The sequence below is a fragment of the Mus caroli genome, chromosome 1 (genome assembly GCF_900094665.2).
Source record: "Mus caroli chromosome 1, CAROLI_EIJ_v1.1, whole genome shotgun sequence".
Taxonomy (NCBI): Eukaryota; Metazoa; Chordata; class Mammalia; order Rodentia; family Muridae; genus Mus; species Mus caroli.
In genome coordinates, this window is record NC_034570.1 from 6,744,933 (window position 1) to 6,752,215 (window position 7,283).

General features: G+C 38.2%; 1 protein-coding gene and 1 pseudogene across 1 annotated transcript in view; one reads left to right on the forward strand and one right to left on the reverse strand.

Annotated features, from left to right (window-relative positions):
- Cpa6 (carboxypeptidase A6) overlaps positions 1-7,283 on the reverse strand; it is a 364,349-nt gene that overhangs the window by 244,645 nt on the left and 112,421 nt on the right. The gene's annotated exons all lie outside the window — the stretch shown is intronic.
- The window catches only part of LOC110306236, an 88,553-nt pseudogene continuing 88,383 nt past the window's right edge, over positions 7,114-7,283 (forward strand).

Below are 7,283 nucleotides of genomic sequence, written 5' to 3' on the forward strand. Positions count from 1 at the left end.
TCTTCTTCTTCTTCTTCTTCTTCTTCTTCTTCTTCTTCTTCTTCTTCTTCTTCTTCTTCTTCTTCTTCTTCTTCTTCTTCTTCATGTTGGAGTGTGCAATATAAATTTCCTTATGGTGTAGGCCAGGTTGAGTCTGATTTTCTCTCCTTCTCACCAAACACATCTTGCACAATGACAATATTGTTACTTAGTTTGCCTATCTTTAGAGAGATGACAAAAGTCAGCAAATCAATTTTTCACAGGTGGGATTATACATCCTTGATTTCTTGCCTAAGTACTCCTCTCTAAAACATACCTTTAAATTGGGCAGCAACTTAAATTGTGTGTGCTTCCAGAAGGAAAGATTTGGGGTATCCCAGTGCTAGGATTCATTTCATAGACACATGGAGAGGAGAACAAGATGATTTCAAATATTTGCAAAAATGTCTAAAATCTTTTATCTCACAGAAAAGTTAACATTAGCATGTCCACTCACTTAAAAATTCTCATCCCTAAATATTAAAAAAATAAAATCCAATCTGTTAGGTAATTCCATGCAGAAAAATTGCCATTCCCTCACATGGCCATGCTATGGTGTACTTGGCTCTGAGAGCTGCATTTCCTTTGTTGAGAAACTGTTCTTGATGTACATGAAAAATTTCATTTAAAGGCAGTAAATAAGGAACAACGCAGTTGGGCAGATTCGGGCATTAAATGGATGCTCTCTCTTTTGCTTATGGTTTATAGTTCCAATCTAAAGTACTGAGTGCATGAGAAATCACCCTGTGGCAGTTTGCTTAGGACATAAAGATTTAGACTTTGCTTCTAGATTAAAGTTAGGCAGAAGTGATGACTATGTTGTTTTGCAGTTATTTTAACAACACAGAGAAAGAAAAACAAAGTCTCCAAAAGACTCATGGATATGCTTTACTACAGACATTTTCTCAAATGGCTACATGTCTACCACGGTATCTTATCTGTAATAGACAGTCAATAAACAGTTACTGAATTAAATGGAAAGTTGACTTTTTGTAAACCACATCATCTTTTCAATACCTCAAATTTGGTTTCCATTGAAAGCTTTGAAAGAATTAATTTTTCTCTTATTGGCATACAACAGAGGAAAAAGGCATAAGATGTAATCCTGACATTAAATTAAATTAAGTAAGATACTGTCTTCATTATATCTTTGAGAGCTGGTGGAGGTCTTGTCAAATCAGGATATTGTTCTTTCTTTCAGTCTTTTTTGTAGCATTTAAAAATGAGACACAACCAGAGAGATACATTACCAAGATAGAGAACAAGCCAGTTATCCCAATGCATGCAGCAATTATCCCATTCAAGAGAGGAAAGAGAGAATTATAAAGGAAGGATTTCCAAAGTATGTATTTTAGTTGTTTGTTTATGACATAAATCATACTCCACGATGTTACTATTGTATATGATATTTATGTAGTATAAGGCAGTAGCTAGTCAATGTTTCATAAATTACACAGAGAAACTATTACAAAGGTTGTAGCTTGAGTGATCAGAGAATACCATATGAATGGATTTTGATAATTAAACTAAAAAGACTTAGGGCCCAATAGACTGACAGCTATTGTCATTTGTTATTTTAATAGGAATAAGCATCAGATTCACTTAGAAATCCATCAGGCAGAACAATCTTTTTCCAATATGAAACACTTAGCAATGATGGTGTATGTGTGTGTTTGTGCATGTGTGTCTTTGTGTGTGTATAGTCATATGTATGTGTATTCACATGTGTATATTCACAGGTGTGTGCTTTATGTCTTTTAATATAGTAAGTAGTTGACAGAATAAGGGAAATCCTAAAAAAGCCTCAAATTCTGAGTTCACAGTTACCATAAAGCTAGGGATTAGCCTGATTGGTTAGCATCTTGACAGTCTCTAATGCTTTAGATGAAAAGGTAAGAACTCACACTAGAGACTCTAGCATAAAGCCCAAGGTTAATAACTTTGGTAAAAAGATGGCTAGAAAATATGCTCCATGAAAGGAAACACTAGAAAAGCTTGTCTGTATTGAACTTGGCAATGAAGAGATAGGTGAGTGTCCTGTTTAGGGTTTCTATTGCTGCCAATGAAATACCATGACAAAAAGCAAGTTAGGGAGAAAAGGGTTTATTTGGCTTACATTTCCACATTAGAGTTCATCACTAAAGGAAGTCAGGGCTGGAACTCAAAAAGAGCAATGACCTGGAGGCAGGAGCTGATGCAGAAGCCATGGAAGTGTGCTGCTTACTGGCTTGCTTCACATGGCTTTCTCAGCCTGCTTTTGTACAGAACCCAGGACTCCTAGCCCATGAGTAACCCCTCCAACAATGGGATGGGCCCTCCCACATCATTAACTAATGAAGAAAATGACCAATAGAAGGATATTATGGAGGCATTTTCTCATTTGAGGTTCCCTCTTTTCAGACTCTAGCTTGTGTCAAAGTGACATAAATAAGACAAGTCAACACAGTGAAACAGTCACCACAGAGAATTTAAGACCACAAGCTAGTCCTGTAGTAAGGCTAAGAATGAAATTCAAACTACTTAAGTGGTTCAAACCTCTCCAACCTAAGCATTTGTATTTAGATATTCTTTTATATGGAGGTTCCTTGTGGTCCTTAAAAAAAAAAAAAACAGGGTCTCTGATACATATGCAGCTAGAGACATGAGCTCTGGGGGTACTGGGGGTACTGGTTAGTTCATATTGTTGTTCTACCTATAGGGTTGCAGACCCCTTTAGCTCCTTGAGGGACTGGGGGACTTTTGGGATAGCATTTGAAATGTAAATGAAGAAAATACCTAATTAAAAAAATAAATTAAAAAAACCAGTGTCTCACAGAGGATGTTGGATGTAGACTTTCGAGCAATGCTGAAACAGTTAGGCTCTTTGGACATTTGGAGTAGACTCCTGTCATTTCCTATTTGGAGATGGATTTTTACCATGGGGGACCAGGAGTTGATAATCAACACTGAATGGAAAAACCTATACTAATATGTACCATTGAGTAAGGTGTGGATACTATGTACCATTGAGTGAGTGTGGAGTTAGATAATTTATACTAAGGATACACTTTCTCCCATCTATCAACAAAATTTCTAGCTCTTGAAGGCACGTCTTACAATAGTGAAACCAGAGAGAAGAGTTAAACAAGAGGCTGAATTTGGCGCTCATTTCATGCAAGGAACAAAGTTCTGGCAGAGCTCTGTATACAGTTTGATTGTGCATCTTAGATTTCAAATAAAGGAGGGATGGGCTTGGTTGGGCTATGAGTTATCACAGTGTGAACTGGAAGATGAAGGCAGCTTTCCTGATAGAAGTACGTCTGACTTGGTAGAATGGTTTCATAGTCCAGTTCACCTTTACCAACCGAGTGACATAATACACAATATCCTAAATGAGTGCTGTATCTCTTGCTCCAAGATTGTGTTAGTCTAGCTTTTCATCACTGTAATAGACACCTAAGAAAAACAGTTTAAAGAAGGTGCGATGTATTTGGCTCAGGTTTCATCAATTTTAGTCTGCAGTTTCCTGGATCCATCACTTTGGGCCCAGGGCAAGGTAGAGGAGGAAGAGGATTGTATCCTTCAAGAATCCTTCCCAGTAACCTACTGTCTAACTGCCCCATATTAATTTATGTACGTTAACTAAGATAGCAACTTAAAGGGAGAAGAATTCACTTTGGCCCATGATTTCAGAGGTTTAAATTCATGTTTTTGTGTTGATCGGCCCCAGTCAGCAAGGCTAAATCTTCTCAAAGCAAAGGAAATCTGAATAGGGTGATCAGGGGACTTGAGGCTTTTGAGGTCAATCATAGTATAAACAAGGTACTTCTCATTTCCTTTATTAAACCAAGCAAAACACGAAGTGATGCTTACATTTACCTTAAGCAAATACAAGTACATAGAGGGAATATACCTCATGCTGTGTCTTATCATCTCTGTTCATGTGAAAGTGTCAAGAATATCACCTTTCCTGCAAAAATACTATGTATATGCCAGGACATTCCCTCATGTCACTTATAACATTGAGTACGTTTGTTTCTAGGAGACCTTAGGAAAAGAATATTCTGCACTCTGCCCCAATTTTAGTTCACAATAAGCTCACAGCTTTCTTATACAGGCTCCCACATTCTTGCTTGCTCCATTGTCACAGGTGGCTTGTGATAAGATAGGACACTGGAGCAGAGGCATACACAAGAGGGGGATGCTTACTCCATGGCAGTCAGGAACCAGAAATGCATAACAGAAAGGATCCAGGACAGGATGTACTCTTTAAAAGACATGACCAGTGAATGACTTTCTCAATCCAGGCTCAACCTCCAAAACTTTCCATTACTTCATTACTATTTAATCCATCAATGAAGTAGACTATTGATTGTCCAGAACCCTCATCATCTAAACTACTTTAGAAATGCCCTTACAGAAACACAGGAGTGTTTTAATCTTTTAGGTATCATCAAATCTTATCAATATTGACAATAAATATTAACCATTACAAATCTGACTCATGTCAATGTGACATCCTACAGTTCTTCTTAAACTGTATTTAATCTCAAATCAATGAGAAAGCCATAGTCAAATGTAGCATAACTACTTTACACATAACAAATGACACCATGTTTCCCTCTAAAGTCTTTACAATTCTAACAGTATTTCAATGTCCAATCCCAAAGTTTCCCATTGAAATTCAAAATAACACCTTAGTTGTAAGTCCTTATAAATTAAGCAATAAAAGTCTGGAGCCAATGAGAGAGTTCAGTGAATGAAGGCATTCATTGCCTAGAAACCTGAGCTTGGTTCCTGGAACCCTTGTGAAGGTGGAAGGGGAGAGTCAACTCTACAGAGTTGTCATCTGGCCTCCATATATGTGCCATAATATCTGCCTCCCCCAAGCCACATGCCTGCAGTATACAATCTGGGATTGTATATTGTATAAACATTCCATTTCAAAGGGAAGAAATATGAGAATACCAATGGAAAATTCATATCAAAGCAAGACTCAAATCCAGAAGGGTAAGCTTTAAACCCTGTAGATCCTTGCCTGGCATCTGGGCACATGTGAGTGTCCAAGTGTTTGGGAACCTCTCCATACCATTGTCTTTCTGGTCCCAGACCACACATCTTCTTTCCTGGAGTACCTCTGTTGCCTTCTACAACTTTGCACTGCAACATTCCCTATTCCTGTTATTACCAGCTTTACTCCACTAGCTTCATATATGGTCCTATTAGGAGTACCCCAGGAGAATTCTGATTCTTGTTACCAGGCCTTCCAGGTTTTCCTTTGGAATCTGGATGGAAGACCTTTATAAGCCCCAATTCTTACATTCTGAAGGTCTGTAAAACCAGTGCCATATGGCTGATAGCATTGTTTGCTGCAAACTTGAGGACTACAAAGACCCCCTCAGACCATGGTTATCATAGGCTCTGAAGCCTGGGTGGCTAAAGCTGGGAATGCACTTCATAAAATGATCCTATGCATATTGAGGATTTTAGTAGCCCTCTAATCAAGAGAAGGTCTTATGATACCTGATGTGTCCTGAAAGCATCTCACCCATTGCTGCAATGGTAAATCCTTGGCTTCTTTTCATGTTGTCAATCTCTTCATCAACCATGACTTTCTTGCCCTCATCTTGGATCCTGCTCCTTTTCTGGCCAAGCTTTTTCAAATCTCTCCAGTCTATTTTTTGCTCACTATTCTCACTATAATTCGCACTAAAAGCGTGTAGCAGGAACAGTCATAGTGATAACTCCTTTTCTGGCCTCTGCATTAAACTTTTTATCACTGTGAGTAATACTTGAGGGAAATAACTTAGGGAAGATTTATTTTGAATTGTCATGGTTTCAGAGGTCTCTTTCCATGGTTGGATGGACCTATTGCTTTAGCCCTGAAGTAAGGCAGAAAATCAAGGCACTGGGAAAATATAACCAAAACTCTTTATTTTGCGGTGGCCAGGAAGCAGAGAAATATATAAGGGATCTGGGTGTCAAAATACCACTCAGGAACTCTTCTGCAATGACTCAGTTCTTCCATCAGGGCCCTCCCCTTCTATCACTTTACAGTAATGTGTCCAAATTACGAGTATCTAGATCAAACAATTCATTATGTTAAAGTTCTCATGAACTAATTGCTTCTAGAATCACCCTCACAAACACATCTAGAAATAGATTTTTACTAGAACCTCTAAGGTATTTCTCAACACAAATAAGATAAGGTTTACCATCACACAAAGATTTAGATAAAATTATATTTTAGATAATGTGATAATTTGTCAAATAATACTGTCTTGGAATGGATGGAATGGATTTAATTTTTATCTTAAGTGTACTGGTGATATCAATTTAAACATAATGGGTCAGACACTCATTCTTAGACTTCTTTTGGGGAGAAATTGAGAGACTACATCTTTAGCTGAACAGACTGGTTTCCAGTTCTGTGGAGGGTATAAGTCCTCCAACAAAATAGACTTTCCTGGGAATGCTGCAGAGCTCTCAGGAGAAGATACTGGGAGGAAGGAAAATATTCCTGATGAAGATAAGAAAGGGCCTATTAGGGGATATAAGATACTTGTTCTTTTAGCAGGTGTCCAATACCACATTCAGTACCCTGTGAACTGAGGACAAAGTCAGCTGTTTTCCTATAATCATCTAGCTTGCATTTACAGAGGGATCAGATAGTATGCATACAAACCAACACAGTTTCAGAGGCCCATGAGGGCTATGGATGTGAGAAGAGGTTATACGGTTAACATGAATGTGGGGTGCTCTTTCAGAGTGGGTGGCCAAGGAATGGCCTTCTGAACCAACTTTTGAATTAAAACATGGATTGTAAAGAACCAATTGGCAAGGTATAACGACAGAGTGTTCTAAATAGAGAAAGGCCAATTACAGATTCTGTATGTGAGCATGTTGAGTCTACCTGAGGATAGCAAGATATTCCCTGTCTATATCTGGGAAGAGGTGGGGTTAGGAGTGAGGCCGCAGATATCAAATGGTGGAATTCTGGAGTGTCATATGGTTTAATATCTATACTCAGTGCCAGGCATCTCCTAGAGCATTCTAATCTAGAAAATGATATGTGATTTCTAATTGTAAAGGCTCATTCGAGGTACTGTGTAGAGAATGAAGTATAGAGAAACAGAAGAGAAGGAGGTAGGTGGGGTGGTAATTTGAATACTGCTGAAGACTAGAAGTGGATTTCCTGAAGAAATGGAGGGAAGGTTGTATTATATATCTTGGGTATCCTAAGTTTTGGGCTAATATCCACTTATCAGTGAGTACATATTGTGTGA